The sequence below is a fragment of the Pristiophorus japonicus genome, chromosome 5 (assembly GCF_044704955.1).
Source record: "Pristiophorus japonicus isolate sPriJap1 chromosome 5, sPriJap1.hap1, whole genome shotgun sequence".
Lineage (NCBI taxonomy): Eukaryota > Metazoa > Chordata > Chondrichthyes > Pristiophoridae > Pristiophorus > Pristiophorus japonicus.
In genome coordinates, this window is record NC_091981.1 from 119,282,502 (window position 1) to 119,305,159 (window position 22,658).

Below are 22,658 nucleotides of genomic sequence, written 5' to 3' on the forward strand. Positions count from 1 at the left end.
CCTAGTGGCAGACACAAAAGGAAGTGGAGTTGGAAGGAGGATATGGGTTGGGAGGGATACAAGGAAGTGGTCGGAGATGGTCTTTATTTGTGGAGAGGTGAGGAAGATGGCAAGGTAAGCGTTTATATGGAGGGAGAGGTTTTGGGAGGACAGGAGGGCAGTGAACTCAGTGGAGAGTGGACAAGTGGAGCAGAGATGGAGATTGAAATCACCAAGGATGAGGAGCTGATCAATGCAGAGGCAGTGTTTGGAAAGGACGAGGGCATTTCAGGAGAGAGCAGAACAAAATGAGATGCTTGAAGGAGGAGACCCCAAGATATGATAAGGGACACAGCACCAAGACAATAAACAGAGGATAACCTACATTGTTGTTATGGACAAAGAAAAATGGATATGATGACATGATAGCATGCATTTGTTGAATATCGTGAATACAGATACAGGTACTATATTCCATTCACGATTAAAAACTGCTTCCTGGTGTAGGTGATGTGATGGATTCTGGCACATCAAAGATGGTAAATCTGCCTGATTTGGGAAGACTCTGAGGTTTAGATAGTATATGCATCAGAAATGGAGTAATGTTACAGTTTAGAAATGACAATAAAAGCAGAAAAGAAGAATGCTTGAAGTTACTTCCATGTATTTTCCCTGGCAGCCACTTTCTTCAGGAATTCACAGCAATCTAAAATGTTGATACTGCTCATCCACCAGCAAAATTGGGAAGGGTGGGGGGGGGGGGGGGGGGGGAGAACCTTTTGCTTAAATCACTTTAGTTACGCTTATTTCAGCTTTGCTGCTTAAGCAAACTAATTGCTTTTTTTTTTAAACATAGCCATCAGTAAAACAACAGGGTAGGCCATGTTAGCAGTGGTGCGCTGGGTATTGCTATTACAGATGCTGCCACTACATCTGAAAGTTTAAGAAAAAGGAGAGGTTAATTAAGCCTGCATTACCTCAATAGTACAATAGCATTTATCAAAAGGATTTTACGACATAAAATTAGTACTTCAGACATTTAGCATTGTAGTGAATGGTATGAGCTTTTTCATGACAAAACAGTAATTAAAAAAAAACATTTAACAAATGGTATGATAATGTAGCATTTTCAAAGTAAGAAAATACGCTGACGGGCCCTTTATGAATTTGTTCGGGAGCCTGGGGTTACCAGAGCCGGCTGTCTCAGTAAGAGCTATTATAGCGACTGCAAACACCAATATCGCTGAATAACAGTCAACAAAGCTATGGATCAGAGCTTGGTTGCAGGTTGAGGGGGAAGAACGAGAATCGTGAGGGCTAGAAATTGGCCAGCCTTGCACCTGTTTTTTTGGCGATATTTCACCTTTATTGATGTTAAAAGGTGCTCACCTAAATTGGACAAAGTTGTGCGCCAGCGGTTTTGAGATACCGCTGAAAAGTGGACTGCTGTCATGCAACGCCAAAAAACGCGACATCGCTTTAAATTGCCCGTATTCTGCGCGAAAAAAACACCAGGTAAAAAGCTGCGTTGCAGCCCAAGAAACAGTGGTAAGTACAAAGACCTGCATGAGATGTGAATTGGCTAGAATAGACTGGTGAATGATACTTAAAGGATTGACGGTGGCTAGGCAATGGCAAACATTTAAAGATCACATGGATGAACTTCAACAATTGTACATCCCTGTCTGGAGTAAAAATAAAACGGGAAAGGTGGCTCAACCGTGGCTAACAAGGGAAATTAAGGATAGTGTTAAATCCAAAGAAGAGGCATACAATTGGCCAGAAAACCTGAGGACTGGGAGAAATTTACAATTCAGCAGAGGAGGACAAAGGGTTTAATTAGAAGGGAAAAAATATAGAATATGAGAGGAAGCTTGCTGGGAACATAAAAACTGACTGCAAAAGCTTCTATATGTGAAGAGAAAAAGATTAGTGAAGTCAAACGTAGGTCCCTTGCAGTCAGATTCAGGTGAATTTATAATGGGGAGCTAAGAAATGGCAGACCAGTTGAACAAATACTTTGGTTCTGTCTTCACGAAGGAAGACACAAATAACCTTTCGGAAGTACTCTAGTGAGAAGGAGGAACTGAAGGATATCCTTATTAGGCGGGAAATTGTTTTAGGAAAATTGATGGGATTGAAGGCCGATAAATCCCCGGGGCCTGATAGTCTGCATTCCAGAGTACTTAAGGAAGTGGCCCTAGAAAAAGCATTGGTGATCATTTTCCAACAGTCTATCAACTCTGGATCAGTTCCTATGGACTGGAGGGTAGCTAATGTAACACCACTTTTTAAAAAAGGAGGGAGAGAGAAAACGGGTAATTATAGACCGGTTAGCCTGACATCAGCAGTGGGGAAAATGTTATAATCAATTATTAAAGATGAAACAACAGTGCATTTGGAAAGCAGTGACAGGATCAGTCCAAGTCAGCATGGATTTATGAAGGGGAAATCATGCTTGTCAAATCTTCTGGAATTTTTTGAGGATGTAACTAGTAGAGTGGACAAGGGAGAACCAGTGGATGTGGTGTATTTGGACTTTCAAAAGGCTTTTGCAAGGTCCCACACAAGAGATTGCTGTGCAAAATCAAAGCGCATGGTATTTGGGGTAATGTACTGACATGGATAGAGAACTGGTTGGCAGACAGGAAGCAGAGTCGGGATAAATGGGTCCTTTTCAGAATGGCAGGCAATGACTAGTGGGGTGCCGCAGGGCTCAGTGCTGGGACCCCAGCTATTTACAATATACATTAATGATTTTGATGAAGGAATTGAGTGCAATATCTCCAAGTTTGCAGATGAAACTAAGCTGGGTGGCGGTGTGAGCGGTGAGGAGGATGCTAAGAGGCTGCAGGGTGACTTGGACAGGTTAGGTGAGTGGGCAACTGCATGGCAGATGCAGTATAATGTGGATAAATGTGAGGTTATCCACTTTGGTGGCAAAAACACGAAGGCAGAATATTATCTGAATGGCGGCAAATTAGGAAAAAGGGAGGTGCAACATCAATCATTAAAGTTTTCATGCAGGTACAGCAGGCTGCGAAGAAGGCAAATGGTATGTTGGCCTTCATAGCTAGGGGATTTGAGTTTAGGAGCAGGGAGGTCTTACTGCAGTTGTACAGGACCTTGATGAGGCCTCACCTGGAATATTGTGTTCAGTTTTGGTCTCCTAATCTGAGGAAGGACGTCCTTGCTATTGAGGGAGTGCAGCGAAGGTTCACCAGACTGATTCCCGAGAAGGCAGGACTGACATATGAGGAGAGACTGGATCGAAAGGGCCTGTATTCACTGGAGTTTAGAAGGATGAGAGGGGATCTCATAGAAACATATAAAATTCTGACGGGACTGGACAGGGAAGATGCAGGAAGAATGTTCCCGATGTTGGGGAAGTCCAGAACCAGGGGACACAGTCTAAGGATAAGGGATAAGCCATTTAGGACTGAGATGAGGAGAAACTTCTTCACTCAGAGAGTTATTAACCTGTGGAATTCTCTACCGCAGAGAGTTGTTGATGCCAGTTCATTGGATATATTCAAGTGGGAGTTCGATATGGCCCTTATGGCTAAAGGGATCAAAGGGTATGGAGAGAAAGCAGGAAAGCGGTACTGAGGTGAATGATCAGCCATGATCTTTTTGAATGGTGGTGCAGGCTCGAAGGGCCGAACGGCCTGCTCCTGCACCTAATTTCTATGTTTCTATCACAGCAGCATTGCAGGTAAGCACATTCTATCCTCACTTGACATCTCCAAAAGTTGCAATTTCCAGAAAGGGTCATCAGATGGTGAGCAAGAGGGGAAATCTTCACTAATGTTCTCCTTCCTAGCCCAGGGTCACAGAGGCTCATTGTAATTTTTTTTTTAATTCATAGCCAATCGTTCCAATTCTTTGTCAAATCACAAACGCCAGAGGTCACCTTGCACACATCAAGGATCACTCTGCGCCAATGCTCTTAGCCAAAAGGCCTAGAGCCACTGCACCGTTCCTGGAAGTACTGCAATACCAGGTTCGTGCCATGGAGGTGGATGGGTCAGGCCTCCCCCACACACCTCCGTGGAGGTGGATGGGTCAAGCCACCCCACCCACCTCCTATTTCCAAAAAGCAAGCATATACCTTCCTGATCCAGGGAGAACCACTTTGGGGTCATGGTGGTTACTCCCCTGTCAGGTCAGTTACGCATGATCTTAGCCAAAAGGCCGAGACAGAGGCTCATTGTAATGTCCTACTGCAACCTCTGCTGGTATCAGCTAACTCAGTAAGGGCTGGGGATTAAACATTGTACTTGTATGGCTCAGTCCAACATTGGGCAGTGTCTTTACTCAGAGACATGCATCAATATGCTAATACAGGATTAATCAGTCTTTTTTCAATTTCAGGGATGGTGTCTGAATTCCAACACCAAGACAATTTCTATTAACAAGATGATTGCCATAGAATTTCATTGAGCTGAGGATTTATTCAGGCCTTTCTACTTGTTTTATGATGTATATAATTTGAAAAATGTTTCTGGATGTTTCCTGGTCTGTGGCAAGTTAGCTAAAAGCAGGTTCTGGGGTGCTACAATTAACCTTAGCAAACATAGGCTAGGAATGAGTGAAAAAAAAAAGTCAGTCGTAGTTCTCTGTCTGGTTTGCTATCCTGTGATCAGTGCTGGAAAACACACATATGGAATTCCGGTGAGGATATGATTGAGCTCAGCTGTGATACCCTCCCATGGTCAAAGTGGCCAACATCACAGACGCCGATAAGCACATCAATATTTGATACGATCCACACATGCTATGCATCAATACTCCTGACTGCCTAGCAGCAAATACTTCATGTTAAATGGTGAAAGCCATCTGATTTTAATCGTTGGTTTGCAGCTAATATAATGCCAGCCTCAGATTCATCTCTAGTGCAATCAGGGCTTCACTGAAAGAGCAATCAAATTCCACCATTTGCCTTCATAATTAATTGCATCCTACTTTGTTGTCAAGAATATCCTTTGTGGAATGCTTACTGCTGAACATACGGATGTGTGTGTGTATGGGCGGGGGGGGGGGCGGGTGGAAAGAGGGGAAGAGAAGATAAAAAATGAAACTAATTGCCAGTAACACACCATACCTCAATACTGCGTAATATATAAGAAGTTAGTTCTAAAGCAGCAGTTGTATAAACAGTTACTTAAAGCAAATTATGACATAAACTAAAAAGGAAATAAAGTTACATGCAAAATCAAACTCTGCACCCGGAGCAACTAAAAACTAGATTCAATAAATGTGCAAAAGCCAACTTTTTCTTGAAGGGTATGCTTATTTGATGATACAGATAACATTACATTATAGGTAACAGCAGAACAAACTATCCCCAAAATACAAAGCACACATCTCACAATATTTTGTAACTGCTCCAAAGAGTTACTCTACATTCCTAAGCTTACAATCTGTACAGTAAACTGAGACAGAGTTGCAATTTGCAGAACACTGTAGCCTGTGTACCAGCATGTCCAGAGCCTAATATTCAACTTCCCTGTTCAAAAGATACAAAAAATGCTTCAGATTTTTGTAACAAATACAATTTCCACATTTCTGCCTTAATCTTGTTCTAAATAAATCACAAAGTGCAACAACAGACAAGTGTGTCACATCGGGTCACCTTTAGTAGCTTGCTGCTAGACTACTCAAACACTACAGCCCATGAAAAGTTTGTGTTATAACCACAGACTAATAAATGTAAGGCACAATGGATGGAAATGCCAAGATAAGATTTAATCTTTAGGGCATGACATTTAACAAAGTATGATGATGACCCTTGAATTACAATCTAGACAACCAATGCACCTCCAGTCGCTTTCATTTATTTTCAACTGCATAACTAGGAATAATGTACTTTCCACTTAACAATTGTACTTTTATGGTATTTTCATCAAATTTTCTTCTTTACTTTGGACGAGGTAAGAAGCAAAACAGATCTAGCCCAGTTGCATAATGGTTAAAGTGCAAATTTTTTTTTTTTAATTCGTAGCCAATCTTTCCAATTCTTTGTCAAATCACAAACGCCAGAGGTCACCTTGCACACATCAAGGATCACTCAGCGCCAATGCTCTTAGCCAAAAGGCCTAGAGCCACTGCACCGTTCCTGGAAGTACTGCAATACTAGGTTCGTGCCATGGAGGTGGATGGGTCAGGCCCCCCCACACACCTCCGTGGAGGTGGATGGGTCAAGCCACCCCACCCACCTCCTATTTGTTAAAGTGCAAATACCCATGATAAGAGACACTTACCTCTTTCACTCCCTTTAAATAATAACTTTTATTTATATAGCACCTTTAAGGTAGTAAAACATCCCAAGGCGCTAATGGTTGTCTCTTGTTCAGCTACATCAGCCATGAATGCTCATTGAAGTGCAGCATATCCCAGGAGTAAAAATAAAACGGGGAAGGTGGCTCAACCGTGGCTAACAAGGGAAATTAGGGATAGTGTTAAATCCAAGGAAGAGGCATATAAATTGGCCAGAAAAAGCAGCAAACCTGAGAACTGGGAGAAATTTAGAATTCATCAGAGGAGGACAAAGGGTTTAATTAGGAGGGAAAAAATATAGAATATGAGAGGAAGCTTGCTGGGAACATAAAAACTGACTGCAAAAGCTTCTGTAGATATGTGAAGAGAAAAAGATGAGTGAAGACAAACATAGGTCCCTTGCAGTCAGAATCAGGTGAATTTATAATGGGGAACAAAGAAATGGCAGACCATTTGAACAAATACTTTGGTTCTGTCTTCACGAAGGAAGACACAAATAACTTTCCAGAAATACAAGGGGACCGAGGGTCTAGCGAGAAGGAGGAACTGAAGGAAATCCTTATTAGTCAGGAAATTGTGTTAGGGAAATTGATGGGATTGAAGGCCGATAAATCCCCAGGGCCTGATAGTCTGCATCCCAGAGTACTTAAGGAAGTGGCCCTAGAAATAGTGGATGCATTGGTGATCATTTTCCAACAGTCTATTGACTCTGGATCAGTTCCTATGGACTTGAAGGTAGCTAATGTAACACCACTTTTTTTTTTTAAAAAGAGAGAAAACGGGGAAATTATAGACTGGTTAGCCTGACATCAGTAGTGGGGAAAATGTTGGAATCAATTATTAAAGATGAAATAGCAGCGTATTTGGAAAGCAGTGACAGGAGTGGTCCAAGTCAACATGGATTTTTGAAAGGGAAATAATGCTCGACAAATCTTCTAGAATTTTTTGAGGATGTAACTAGTAGAGTGGACAAGGGAGAACCAGTGGATGTGGTGTATTTGGACATTCAAAAAGGCTTTTGACAAGGTCCCACACAAGAGATTGGTGTGCAAAATTAAAGCACATGGTATTGGGGGTAATATATTGATGTGGATCGAGAACTGATTGGCAGACAGGAAGCAGAGTCGGGATAAACGGGTCCTTTTCAGAATGGCAGGCAGTGACTAGTGGGGCGCCGCAGGGCTCAGTGCTGGGACCCCAGCTATTTACAATATACATCAATGATTTAGATGAAGGAATTGAAAGTAATATCTCTTAAGTTTGCAGATGACACTAAGCTGAGTGGCGGTGTGAGCTGTGAAGAAGATACTAAGAGGCTGCAGGGTGACCTGGACAGGTTAGGTGAGTGGGCAAATGCATGGTAGATGCAGTATAATGTGGATAAATGTGAGGTTATCCACTTTGGTGGCAAAAACATAAAGGCAGAATATTATCTGAATAGCGACAGATTAGGAAAAGGAGGTGCAACAAGTCCTGGGTGTCATGGTACATCAGTCATTGAAGGTTGGCATGGAGGTACAGCAGGCGATGAAGGCGGCAAATGGCATGTTGGCCTTCATAGGTAGGGGATTTGAGTTTAGGAGCAGGGAGGTCTTACTGCAGCTGTACAGGGCCTTAGAGAGGCCTCGCCTGGAATATTGTGATCAATTTTGTTCACCTAATCTGAGGAAGGACGTCCTTGTTATTGAGGGAGTGCAGCGAAGGTTCACCAGACTGATTCCCGGGATGGCAGGACTGACATATGGATCGACTGGGCCTATATTCACTGGAGTTTAGAAGAATGAGAGGGGATCTCATAATAGAAACATATAAAATTCTGACGGGACTGGACAGGTTAGATGCAGGAAAAATGTTCCCGATGTTGAGGGAGTCCAGAACCAGGGGTCACAGACTGAGGATAAGGGGTAAGCCATTTAGGACCGAGATGAGGAGAAACATCTTCATTCAGAGTTGTTAACCTGTGGAATTCTCTTCTCTTCCCAGAGAGAGCTGTTTATGCCAGTTCATTAGATATATTCAAGAGGGAGTTGGATATGGCCCTTACAGCTAAAGGGATCAAGGGGTATGGAGAGAAAGCAGGAAAGGGATACTGAGGTGAATGATCAGCCATGATCTTATTGAATGGTGTTGCAGGCTCGAAGGGCCGAATGGCCTACTCCTGCACCTATTTTCTATGTTTCTATGTTTCACACCATAACAGTCCTTGAGAGCCAAGAATTGTGTGTTACAAGTGTACATCACAGACAATACAATACAATAAGAACTCAAAGATTCACATACCCATTTTAAACAGCATTAGCAAACAGATATTAAAAAAATTACTGGGTGGGACACCAGCTTCAGTTAGCACTGTTTATAGAGGTGCAACGTCCCGAATCCAGTACCCCGAAAAACGGAATTGTCAAAAGAACGGACATTTTGCTGATGGAGTCATCCGGACATTTTGAGGCAAAACCCAGATTTCAGACAAGATAATCAATCTGAAATCCGGAAGCCTCGGCCGAATCCGTGCTTGGATTTCGGACCTCGCCACTCAAAACCCGGCACGGATTCGGTCGAGGATTCTGGATGTCAGACTATTGATTTTCTTGCCTGAAATCCGGAAAAACCCAAAAACCAGAACGGCCTCGGTCCCGAGGATTACGGACCTTGTACCTGTATTAGTATTGCAGTGAATCTGCATGATTCTCAAAATTAAATCGCAACAAACAAAGGAGATAACTGCTCACGAAAATGTATAGCTCCACCATTTCTTTCTATAAGTAAGCTGCCTACAACCAGAAAACTAGCCGGGGAGGTGGGGGCCGGGGGTTTATGGACTTTTTAAACTCAAGCACCAGCAATTACTCTTTCCTATTGCTCTGATTACAATATAATTGCAAGAAAATGCACAGGTGGTTCACATAAATCCCCATTTCAATGTTACTATGCTGCTGCAAATATCAAGACCTGTTCTGAAGAGTTCATAGAGAGTATCCGGGATAGTTTCCTCGAACAGTACGTTGCGGAACCAACCAGGGAGCAGGCTATCTTAGATCTGGTACTGTGTAATGAGACAGGATTAATAAATGATCTCGTAGTGAAGGATCCTCCAGGAATGAGCGACCATAACATGGTTGAATTTCAAATTCAGTTGGTTCTCAAACCAGTGTCCTAAGTTTAAATAACAGAGACTACAAAGGTATGAGGGCAGAGTTGGCTAAAGTGGACTGGGAAAATAGACTAAAGTATGGGACGATTGATGAGCAGTGGCAGTCATTTAAGGAGATATTTCATAACTCGCAACAAAAATATATCCCAATGAGAAGGAAAGACTATGAGAGAGGGGATAACCATCCATGGCTAACTAAGGAAATAACGCATGGTATCAAATTGAAAACAAGGGCATACAATATAGCCAAGACTAGTGGGTACCAGTCGTACCCCGGTAACTGCCCCCAAAGGAAGTGGAGTGTGGGAAATTGCACTCCGCTTCCATTGAGGGGTGATAAGGTCAATTCTGCGGCGGGAGCAGGACTTCCACGCTGGGGGCTAAAATTCCCTGCCCAAGAAGGTTACCGCCCTCAAGATGGGAGCCTGTGCGGGGAGGCAGAGGGAAGACGAGGGGAGACGGGGGCGGGGGATGGAGGGGAAAGTGGTGGAGGTGAGGGGCGGAGAAACCCAGGGCGGGGGACAGAAGGGGCCACATTGCAGCGGAGGTCTGGGGGGGGGGGGTGGGGGGAAAGTGTGTTGGAGGGACGGGCCTGGGGGCTCTGTGCCTCGGTGCGGGGAGTGTTCAGAGTGGGGTGGACGGGTTGACTGCGCAGATGGCGGTTGGTGGATGTGGTGTGGTTGGCGTCGCGGGGGCGTGGCTCCGGGGTGGCTGGGGCTGGGGGCTCGACATCCGGGGGTGTTCGGCATTTGGGAAGGATTCTGACGGGACGGGGTGGGTTGGGTGCGGGGGGGGGGAAAGTGTTCCCGGTGTTGGGTGGGTCTGGAGCCCGGGGGGGGGGGGGGGAGGGCGGGGTGGCATGCTCTTGGGATGGGGGGTGGGCTGTTTGGGGTTGGGATTGGGAGAGACTTCTTCACTTGGGGAGTTGTTGGCCTGTGGGGTTCCCTGCCGCGGAGAGGTGTTGATGCCAGTTCATTGGGTGTGTTCGGGAGGGAGTTGGATGTGGTCCTTGCGGCTGGGGGGGGTCGGGCGGGTGTGGAGGAGGCGTGGGGGGGGTGGCGGGGGGGAGGTGCTGTGGTGGGTGATTAGCCATGATCTTGTTGAATGGCGGTACAGGCTCGAAGGGCCGAATGGCCTACTCCTGCACCTATTTTCTATGTTTCTATGTTTTTTTTAAATGGGAGGCCAGAGGATTGGGAAACTTTTAAAAGCCAGCAAAGAACTAAAAAAAAATGATAAAGAGAGGGAAGATAGATTATGAAAGTAAATTAGCATGAAATATAAAAACAGATAGTAAGAGTTTCTACAGGTACATAAAAAGGAAAAGAGTGGCTAAAGTAAATGTTGGTCCCCTAGATGATGAGACTGCGGAATTAATAATGGAGAACAGGGAAATGGCAGAGATGTTGAACAAATATTTTGTACCGGTCTTCGCAGTACAAGGCACTAAAAACTTCCCAATAGTGGATAATCAAGGGGTTATAGGGAGGGAGGAACTTAATACAATCACTATCACTAATGAACTGGTACTCGGTAAAATAATAGGACTAAAGGCGGCCAAGTCCCCTGGACCTGATGGCTTACATCCTAGGGTCTTAAAAGAAGTGGCTGCAGAGATAGTGGATGCATTGGTTGCAATCTACCAAAATTCTCAGGATCCTGGGGCGGTCCCAGCGGATTGAAAAACCGCAAGTGTAACCCCCCTATTTAAAAAAGGAGGCAGACAAAAAGCAGGAAACTATAGACTAGTTAGCCTAACATCTTTTATTGGGAAAATGCTGGAGTACATTATTTGGAAAAGCATGATTCAATCAAGCAAAGTCAGCATGGTTTTATGAAAGGGAAATCATGTTTGACAAATTTGCTGGAGTTCTTTGAGGACGTAATGAGGAGAGTGGATAAGGAGGAACCAGTGGATGTGGTGTATTTGGATTTCCAGAAGGCATTCAATAAGATGCCACATAAAAGGTTATTGCACAAAATAAAAGTTCACGGGGTTGGGGGTAATATATTAGCATGGATAGAGGATTGGCTAACTAACAGAAAACAGAGAGTTGGGATAAATGGGTCATTTTCTGGTTGGCAAACAGTGACTAGTGGGATGCCGCAGGGATCGGTGCTGGGTCCTCAACTATTTATAATCTATATTAAATGACTTGGATGAAGGGACTGAGTGTAATGTAGCCAAGTTTGCTGATGATACAAAGATGGGTGGGAAAGCAAATTGTGACAAGGACACAAAAAATCTGCAAAGGGATATAGACAGGCTAAATGAGTGGGCAAACATTTGGCAGATGGAATATAGGGCCCAAGTTTCCACATGATTTGCGCCTGATTTTTAGGAGCAACTGGTGGAGAACGGACTATCTTAGAAATCGCAATTCTCCACATTTATTTTTCTGCAGTTCTAGTCAGGTAGAACAGTTCTACTTTGGAACAGAATTTTTTCTTCAAAAGGGGGCGTGTCCAGCCACTGACGCCTGATTTGAAAGTTTCCACAGTGAAAACGTACTCCAAACTAAAGTAGAATGGAGCAAGTGAAGATTTTTGTAGAACTGAAAAAACCTGTTCTACACATTAAAAATTCAGGCGCAGGTTACAAATTAGGCGTCCAGAACGAGGTGGGGGGGAGGAAGGGAAGTCATTAAATTCTATAATAAATCCTTATTTATACTTATACAAATAAACCCAACCTGAATAAACATTTATAAGCAAAGAAAAGATTAAATAAACCATCTTCCTACCTGTGTGAAAGTACTTCAGGCAGGCCTTTCGGGACCGAAGGCTGAACGGGCCGGCCCGAGACTTCGGGCAGGGCCCGTCCCCAGCACCAGATTTACAGGTAGGTGGCATTGGGTTGGGTTGGGTTGGGTCGGTTCGGTTCGGGTCGGGGGGGGGGGGGGGGTGGGGGGGGAGGGAGGGAGAGAGTGAGAGAGAGAGGGAGGGAGGTCAGGTCGGATCCAGTCCGGGAGCCGGGTCGGGTCGGGGGGCAGGAGCGCGGGTCGGGTCGGGTCCAGTCGGGGGGGGCGGGGAGTGGGAACAGGAGCGCGGGTCGGGTCGGGGGCGGAGCGGGAACAGGAGCGCGGGTCGGGTCGGGTCGGGCCGGGTCCAGTCGGGGGGGCGGGGAGCGGGAACAGGAGCGCGGGTCGGGTCGGGTCCAGTCGGGTTGGGGGAACAGGAACGCGGGTCGGGTCCAGTCGGGGGGTGAAGACGGAGCGGGAACAGGAGCTCGGGTCGGGTCCAGTCGGGGGGGGGGGGGCGGAGCGGGAACAGGACCGCGGGTCGGGTCTTGTCCGGAGGCGGGGGGGGGGGGGAGCGGGAGCGGGTGTCGGGTCTGGTCCGGGGGCAGGGGGGGGGGGGGGGGAGGGGGAGGGAGCGGGTGTCGGGTCTGGTCCGGAGGCGGGGAGTGGGTGTCGGGTCTGGTCGGGGGGGGTGGGGGGGAAAGCAGGAGCTGGCCGTGGGAGGAGCCTTAGTCACGCAGCCCCAGTGAGGCCATTCGGCCAGGGCTAGGGGCTGCGTGCTTCGGGCCCCTCCCACACAGTTCGGCGCCTGGAGCTACTGCACTTGCGTGCCCACTGCAGCGCGCAAGTGCAGAGGTCCCGGCACTGTTTTCAGCGCAGGGACCTGGCTCCGCCCCCCCTACAGCTCATGCTGCGCTGCGCCGCGCCGAGGGCCAGAGGACCTGCAGGGAGGTGGAGAATACGGAGGATTTTTTTAGGCGCACTTTGTGGCGCGAAAAACGGGCGTCCAGGTCGGAACTGCGCCGTTCTAGGCGCGTGTGGAAACTTGGGCCCATAATGTGGGAAAATGTGAGGTTATCCACTTTGGCAAAAAAAATAGAAAAACAAATTATAATTTAAATCGAGAAAAATTGCAAAGTGCTGCAGTACGGAGGGACCTGGGGGTCCTTGTGCATGAAGCACAAAAAGTTTGTATGCAGGTACAATAAGTAATCAAGAAGGCAAATGGAATGTTGGCCTTTATTGCAAGGGGGATAGAATATAAAAGCAGAGAAGTCCTGCTACAACTGTACATGGTATTGGTGAGGCCACACCTAGAGTACTGCGTACAGTTATTGGCCACTATTTTCCCCAACGAAAAATTATGGTGTCCACTTACCTATACGCACATTTCTTTCAACACCGTCAGCGCCAAAAAAAAATGGTAGTTTCCGGTAAACAAAACCTAAATATCACGCCGGCGCTACCCGAGTCCATTTGGGGGGGCGGAGCTAACAGTGTGCACCTAAAATGCACGTGCTTAAAAAAAAACACTGCATGAGCGTTGCGCATGCACAGAAAAAACTATGCGCATGCATTTTTCTTAAAAGGTTCAATTTTGTATCCATATCAATTCTGCTTAGTTTGTGTAATCAATCCTGTGCTCTATTAAAATTATGCAAAAAACTAATATATTTATAGTAAAACAGCAACAATCTGTTTTTGATACAAAATTGATCGTGAATATGAGGCTTCATCCAACAGCAGAGCACATGCAAGTATTGCTTCCTTCTTAACTGTGATGGTTTCTACATAACAAGTAAGATTTGTTGTGAAAATGTAAAACCAGCTGAGAAGCTCTTTTGAATGTGACTTTTTAAACACCTGCCAGATTTCACTGAAACATTTTGAAAAATAGTAGATCAGAAGGTGAAGCAAATTAGGTTGCATTCAATAGATTGGAGTATTGATTGTAGCAAGGGAGCTCTGCACACCCAATCCCTTACCTTTCCTGTTACAAAACAGTGATCTAGTCAGATAACAGAAAACATTTCATGTGACTTATACGAGTTTCTAAGTGAGTTCGAGGCATTGCTCGTAATTGTATCATTTTGCTTTTGACCCGAATGTAAATTTCAGTCCCGACGTTGAGCGCATTCACGAAGCTGCAAACGGAACGAGTTTAAAGCTATTCGGCACTGTCTGTCGTGTCATGTGCACTGTCTGCTCAGTCCCTATATCCAATTAGTCATCTTAAATACATTCTGACTTTAGATCTTTACTGTCGGAATCATTATAACACCGCCATCGTGTATAAATGTGTAGACAGACATCCATATTAACCCTTCAAAGGCTGCAAATTACATCATACCCAAAGCACATGGGGGAAAAAATCAGTTTTTCATTTTCTTTCATAGTGTTTAGACAACTCTTCCTCTGAGCATAGCACCATGATCTAACCCAAGTATAAGGGATAGTAGATATGCATGTGTCTGCCTTTCTGAAAGCAAATAACTCTCCATCTCACGAAGATTTGCCAATGGAGGACTTTTGGTCAGGGATAGAAGTGGGCCAGCTCCGATTTCTGTACGTGTAGGTAAGGATATTTCAAATGGTATTCCATGTGTCTGTGCGCAGTTTAAAAAAAAAACGTTGTTGGGGAAAGTGGGCTTAATGGCCAAAAAGGCGTATCCTGCTTTTTAGCGTACACTGGCGCCAGAATATATGGTGCCAAGCATTCTGGCGCTGGTAGTCAGCGCCGGCGCCCCAACATTGGGGAAACTTTTAACTGACCTTCAACGCCAGAAAAATCGCTGGGCAAAATAGGGACCAAGGTCTCCGTATTTAAGGAAGGATATACTTGCATTGGAAGCTGTTCAGAGAAGGTTCACTAGGTTGATTCCAGAGATGAGGGGGTTGACTTATGAAGATAGGTTGGGCCTATACACATTGGGGTTCAGAGAGATGATCTTATTGAAACACAAGATAATGAGGGGGCTTGACAAGATGGATGCAGAGAGGATATTTCCACTCATAGGGGAAACAAGAAACTCAGAATAAGGGGCCGCCCATTTAAAATTGAGATGAGGAGGAATTTCTTCTCTCAGAGGGTTGTAAATCTATGGATTCTCTGCCCCAGAGAGCTGTGGAGGCTGGGTCTTTGAATATATTTAAGTCGGAAATAGAGAGATTTTTCAGCAATAAGGGAATAAAGGGATATGGGGAGCGGGCAGGGAAGTGATGGCTTCTCTTCCCACTCCTGCATCGTTACCTCGGGTGTCCCCCAAGGATTGGTCCTTGGTCCCCTCTTATTTTTCATCTGTATGCTGCCCCTTGGCGGTATCATCCGAAAACAGAGTCAGTTTCCACATGTATGCAGACGACACCCAGCTCTATCTCTCCACCACTTCTGTCAACCCCTGTTTGGTATCTAAATTGCCAGATTACTTGTCCGACATCCAGTTCTGGATGAGCAGAAATTTTCTCCAATTAAATTTTGGGAAGACCGAAGCCATTATCTTTGGTCCCCGCCACAAACTGCATTCCCTAACCAGTGACTCCATCCCTCTCCTTAGCATCAATCTGAGGGTGAACAATATTGTTCGCAACGTAGGTGTCATACTTGACCCTGAAATGAGTTTCCAGCCACATATCTGCAGCGTAACTAAAACCGTTTTTTTCCACCTCCGTAACATTGCCCGCCTCCGCCCCTGCCTCAGCTCTTCTGCTGCTGAAACCCTCATTCATGCCCTTGTTACCTCTAGACTTGACTACTCCAACTCACTCCTGGCCGGCCTTCCACATTCCACACTACGTAAAGTTGAAGTCATCCAAAACTTAGCAACCCGTGTACTAACTCGCACCGTCAAGATCACCCATCACCCCTCTGCTCACTGACCTACATTGGCTCCTAGTTAAACAACACCTCGATTTCAAAATTCTCATCCTTGTTTACAAATCACTCCATGGCCTTGCCCCTCTGTATCTCTGTAATCTTTTTCAGCCTCACAATCCCACAAGATGTCTGCGTTCCTCAAATTCTGGCCTCTTGAACATCCTTCATTATAACTGCTCAACCATCGGTGGATGTGCCTTCAGCTGCCTGGGCCCTAAGCTCTGGAACTCCTTCCCTAAACCTCTATCCTCCTTTAAGACACTCGTTAAAACCTACCTCTTTAAACAAGCTTTTGATCATCTGCCTTAATTTCTTCTGTGGCTCAGTGTCAAATTTATCTGTTTGTCTGTAACACTGTTGTGAAGCACCTTGGGATGTTTTACTATGTTAAAGGCACTATATAAATACAAATGATTATTATTAATAAGTGGAGCTGTGTCCATGATCAGATCAGCCATGATCTTATTGAATAGCGGAGCAGGCTCGAGGGGCCAGGTGGCCTACTCCTGTTCCTATTTCTTATGTTCTTAAGGAATAAGATATGAATTCAGCAGCATGGTGCTTATAATTGGCCTCACTGTCTGCACAAACATTAATTACAGGATAGATTTGATTCCTGCAATGTTATAACTGAGGACCTTGTAATTAATGTTCCTAGTTTCTAACTCTACCTCTCCCCATTTTCAGTGCAAGTTTTAAATGCCAAATTATTATTTTTTTTTTTTAAAAAGAGGCTCCATTTTGCTTTCTATGTTAAGCCAAAAATTAGTACAGGCCTGTAGTAAAAAGCTCATATATTGGACTATCAGTTTTAGTTCTGACTTATTGGAAATTTGCACCATAGCTCAAACAGGCTCAAAACACCAGTTCCTTTCTCCCTCACCCTTTTAAGACAAGTAACCATTTTAGAAGGATACAGCTGACTGGGTCGAGCACAGCCATTTTTGTGGGAATCATCAATTTGTAATAATTTGCGTAATTAAAGTGATCGGAAATTCAATTTGCTATCCTCACAGAGAAAACTGGGTAGTTACGCAGCAAAACACCTGTAATCCAAAATTTATTTCGCTTTAATGTTCTCTACAAGGAAATTATCAGGAAACTAATGTATATAGCCCTCGGCAGTATTCATCCCCCTAACGCCATCACCACTCCAGGATTATAAGCAATTCCACTTCCAACTCACTGCACACAAAGCTCAATGCAAGACTGCTGGCTAAATATTTATTGTGTGGGTTGCATGCAAAATTCCTGCAGCCTACCCAATAAGCTGTTTAAAATCTCTCAAAGGAAGATAGGTTTTTTTGTGAAAGGGCTAGTTGTTTAAGTTAGCAAAAAGTTTTTTGAAGTGTTTATTGATAACCAGTTCGAGAATATTCATCCCAGTGCTGTTTTACTCTTCAATATTTTTTTTTATTTGCCAAAATTTATTTTAAATTGCTTTGCTTATTGATAAATCTGATCATGAAAAAATGTTTAGGAGCAGGAGTCGTACAAAACATCAATGATTCTACTTTATATTCTTTCAGGGATATGCCCCGTGTGTCTTATTGGGAAAACTTGTAGTGAAACAAATTTAACTAATATAGCATCACAAAGAAAAGCCTATCAAGTGTTGGGGGGGTGGGGGGGAAGATTGCTTTGTCAGAGAGAAAAGAGGCCATAAAAAAAAAGAAAACCTTGTAATTCATGAAGTTCTTCAATATAAAAACCTTCTTGTTCAGTTCACTAATGTCCTTTAGGGGAAGGAAATCTGTCGTCCTTACCCGGTCTGGCCTATATGTGACTCCAGACTCACGGCAATGTGGTTGACTCTTAACTGCCCTCTGAAATGGCCCAGGAAGTCACTCAGTTGTACTCAACCACTACGAAAAACAAGAATAATAAAACCGGACAGACGACTCGGCATTGACCTCGACACCAGCTTCGGACACGACAACAGCACACCCAGCTCAGTCGACACTGCAGAGTCCTTCTCACCAACATCTGGGGACTTGTGCCAAAAGTGAGAGAGCTGCCCCACAAACTAGTCAAGTAACCGCCTAACATAGTCATACTCATAATCATACCTTTCAGCCAATGTCCCAGACTCCTCCATCACCATCCCTGGGTATGTCCTGTCCCACCAGCAAGACAGACCCACCAGGGGTGGTGGCACAGTTGTATACAGTTGGGAGGGAGTGGCCTTGGAAGTCCTCAACATTGCTTCTGGACTCAATGAAGTCTCACAGCTTCAAGTCAAGCATGAGCCAGGAAATCTCCTGCTGATCACCACCTACCGCCCTCCCTCAGCTGATAAATCAGTACTCCTCCATGTTGAACACCACTTGGAAGAAGTACTGAGTAGCAAGGGCACAGAATGTACTCTGGGTGGGGGATTTCAATGTCCATCATCAACAGTGGCTTGGTAGCACCATTACTGACAGAACTGGTCGAGTCCTCAAGGACATAGCTGCCTGACTGGGCCTGCAGCTGGTGGTGAGAGAACCAACATGAGGGAAAAACCTACTTGACCTTGTCCTCACCAATCTACCTGTCGCAGAAGCATCGGTCCATGACCGCATTGGTAGCAGCGACCACCGCACGGTCATTATGGAGACGAAGTCCCGTCTTCACACCGAGCACGCCATCCATTGTGTTGTGTGGCACTACCACCGTGCAAATGGGATAGATTCAGAACAGATCTAGCAGGTCAAAACTGGGCATCCATGAGGCGCTGTGGGCCATCAGCAGCAGAATTGTATTCCACCACAATCTGTAACCTCATGGTCTGGCATATCCCTCACTCAACCATTACCATCAAGTCAGGGGACCAACCCTGGTTCAATGAAGAGTGTAGAAGAGCATGCCAGGAGCAGCAGGTGTACCTAAAAATGAGGTGCCAACCTGGGAAAGCTGCAACACAGGACTACATGCATGCTAAAAAGCAGAAGCAGCATGCTATAGACAGGGCTAAGTGATCCTACAACCAACGGATCAGGTTAAAGCTCTGTAGTCCTGTCACATCCAGTCGTGAATGGCGGTGGACAATTAAACAACCAATGGGGTAGAAGTAGGCTCCATGCCCATCCTCAATGATGGTGGAACCCAGCACGAGTGCAAATGACAAGGCTGAAGCATTTACAACCATCTTCAGCCTGACGTGCCGAGTGGATGATCCATATCAGCTTCCTCCTGAGGTCCCACCATCACAGAAGCCAGTCTTCAGCCAATTCGATTCATTCCACGTGATAAAGAAACTGCTGAGTGCATTGGATACAGCAACGCCTATGGGCCCAGACAACATCCCGGCTGTTGTGCTGAAGACTCGTGCTCCAGAACTAGTCGCGCCTCTAGCCAAGCTGTTCCAGTACAGTTGCAACACTGGCATCTATCTGACAAATGTGGAAAACTGCCCAGGTATGTCCTGTCCACAAAAAGCAGGACAAATCCAATCTGGCCAATTACCGCCCCATCAGTCTACTCTCAATCATCAGTAAAGTGATGGAAGATGTCATGGACAGTGCTATCAAGCAGCACTTACTCACCAATAAACTGCACACCAATGCCCAGTTTGGGTTCCACCAGGCCCACTCGGCTCCAGACCTCATTACAGCCTTGGTCAAAACATGGACAAAAGAGCTGAATTCCAGAGGTGAGGTGAGGCGAGTGACTGCCTTTGACCGAGTGTGGCATCAAGGAACCCTAGTAAAACTGAAGTCAATGGGAATCAAGGGGAAAACTCTCCACTGGCTGGAGTCACACGTAGCACAAAGGAAGATGGTTGTGGTGGTTGGAGGTCACTCATCACAGCCCCAGGACATCACTGCAGCAAGACCTGAATGACATTCAGGCTTGGGCTCATAAGTGGCAAGTAACATTCGTGCCACACAAGTACCACGCAATGACTATCTCCAACAAGCGAGAGTCTAACCACTGCCCCTTGACATTCAACAGCATTACCATCGCCGAATCCCCCACCATCAATATCCTGGGGGGCGTTAACCATTGATCAGAAGCTTAACTCCACCAGCCACATAAATACTGTGGCAACAAGAGTAGGTCAGAGGCTGGGTATTCTGTGGCAAGTGTCTTATCTCCTGACTCCCAAAAGCCTTTCCACCATCTGCAAGCCACACGTCAGGAATGTGATGGAATATTCTCCACTTTCCTGGATGAGTACAGCTCCAACACTCAAGAAGCTCAACACCATCCAGGACAAAGCAGCCCACTTGATTGGCACCCCATCCACCACCTTAAACATTCACTCCCTCCATCACCGACGTACCGTGGCTGCAGTGTGTACCATCTACAAGATGCACTGCAGCAACTCACCAAGGCTTCTTTGGCAGCACCTCCCAAACCTGCGACCTCTACCACCTGGAAGGACAAGAGCAGCAGGTGCATGGGAACACCACCATCTCCACGTTCCCCTCCAAGTGACACACCATCCTGACTTAGAAATATATTGCCGATCCTTCATCGTCGCTGGGTCAAAATCCTGGAATTCCCTCCCTAACAGCACTGTGGGAGTACCTTCACCACATGGACTGCAGCGTTCAAGGCGGCGGCTCACCACTACCTTCTCGGGGGCAATTAGGGATGGGCAATAAATGCTGGCCTTGCCAGCGTCGCCCACATCCCATGAACGAATAAAAAAAAGTTAGCAGCTTCACTTCTGATTACAGAATGAAACTTCAAACACCACAAACATTTCAGTAGATGCGCTCAAACATAAATGTGCTATAAACATGGATGGTGAAACTCGTTAAACAGGTTAATTATTTTAGAAAATTTTTTTTTAGGGCTTCCTCTTCGTCATTGCCCTGCCTCATCCCCTATTAGCACTTATGAACATCCAATCTCATCCAACTGAAAAGGGGGTTTGACACAGACTTTATGACCTGCCAATCAAAGCAGTTGCATAAAGCAATTATAGTACATGGAAATTCCAAAATGCTACTGAAATCAAATAATGACATGGAGAATTTGTGGCAAAAGAATTCGAGAAGTTCGAGCAATAGTATAAATTGCTGGTATGTTAGCCAGTCAGAAATGAGAAAAGGCAGGAACCCAAAACAAGTACAAATTAGCGATGATTCAGCCTGTCATGCTGGAATGTATACCTCAATTGTTTTCCAACCGGGTTCGTGTCTATCGCTAAAGACCAGTTCATTTGCATTCAAAAAAATTTCACATTTCTCCTGTCTGAGCTCTCTGAAGTCACAAATGTATTATGCAACTCAATTAAATGGTCTTAATGAAAGTAAAATTATGTCATTATTATTGTGCTGACTTTCTGAAAAATCTTTTGCATTTCATGTCAGTAGAAAAAACTCAATTTGTACGAGTGAAACAAAGCAACAAATGCTTTTAATAAAAAAGCATCTCCTATTATTTTTCCGATCCAGCAGCACCTGACATGCTTAAAACAGTAGTAATGAAAAACCTACAGAATATTGAATTCTCTTTGCAAAATGCATCCGTTTTGTGTGGTGTGGTACTGAGCCACACATACCAAAAACAGTCCTAGTGCATTTGAACCCTAGTGTTTTTTTTCCTACTGTGTTGAATTACCCGAGCTCAGCTGGGGTATTGATTACTGCAACTTGCCTCAGTGACAACAGGTCAGGTGTAGGGGAAGTATCTGCTTGACTGTGATTCTCCTATAGTTGAATAGCCTGCTGACACTTACTGTCTAGACATAACATATGAACTTTGCGAACTTGGGTAAGGTACTTGACTGTAGAATGAACAATACCTTAAGCTTGAATGACTATCGAAGAAAAGGGGGTGAGAAATATGTAAAAGGATCACTTTTTAGTACAGGTGCAACATCCCGAATCCGGAACTCCAAAACCGTAATTGTCCGAAAACCGGACAATTTGCGCATAGCTGGACAATTTGCGCATAGCTGATGGAGTCGTCGGAATTATTGTCCAAAAACCGGACATTTTTGAGGCGGCCAACAGTGGGGTGGTTCAGTGTGGTTGGAGGAATAAGGAGGCTACTTACCGGTAAAAAGCGCAGCGCCGGCGGGAGGGGGCCGCGGGCATCGGTGGGCGGCGAGGAGCGGAGTGAATCGGCGAGCAGCAAGGTCCGAAATCCGGCAAAACCCAAAATCTGGCACGGATTCAGTCAAGGATTCCAGATTTCAAACAAGAAAATCAACAATCTGAAATCCGGAATCCTTGACCGAATCAGAGCCGGATTTCGGACCTTGCCACTCAAAACCTGGTACGGATTCGGTCGAGGATTCCGCTTTTCAGACTACTGATTTTCTTGTCTGAAATCCGGAAAAACCCAAAACCCAAGGATTCTGGATTTCGGACACTGTACTTGTACTGTATTCTCCAAAAGTAGAACTGCCGATTAAAAAAAAAAATTCAGTATCCTTTGATTTCAAATCTATACTCTGGTTACTAAAGGCATCAAAAATTTTGGAGTTCAACTTTTGGAGAAAAGAATGTTCTTGTTTCTTTAAGAAAACTTCTATCGGATATCGAGAGCCTAGAGGTGTATAGAAAATGCAGGGGTGAAATTAAAAAGGAAATTAGGAAAGCAAAGCGGGCATGAAAAATATTGGCAAGCAAAATCAAGGAAATCCCAAAGATGTTTTATAAATACATAAAGAGCAGGAGGATAATGAAAGAAA

The 22,658-nt window shown here is 45.0% G+C and overlaps 1 protein-coding gene and 1 pseudogene across 2 annotated transcripts in view; both read right to left on the minus strand.

The window, feature by feature from the left end:
- LOC139264434 (ubiquitin-conjugating enzyme E2 E1) overlaps positions 1 to 22,658 on the minus strand; it is a 153,047-nt gene that overhangs the window by 103,336 nt on the left and 27,053 nt on the right. The window lies entirely within an intron of this gene.
- Positions 3,946 to 4,186, minus strand: LOC139264911 (U2 spliceosomal RNA; annotated as a pseudogene).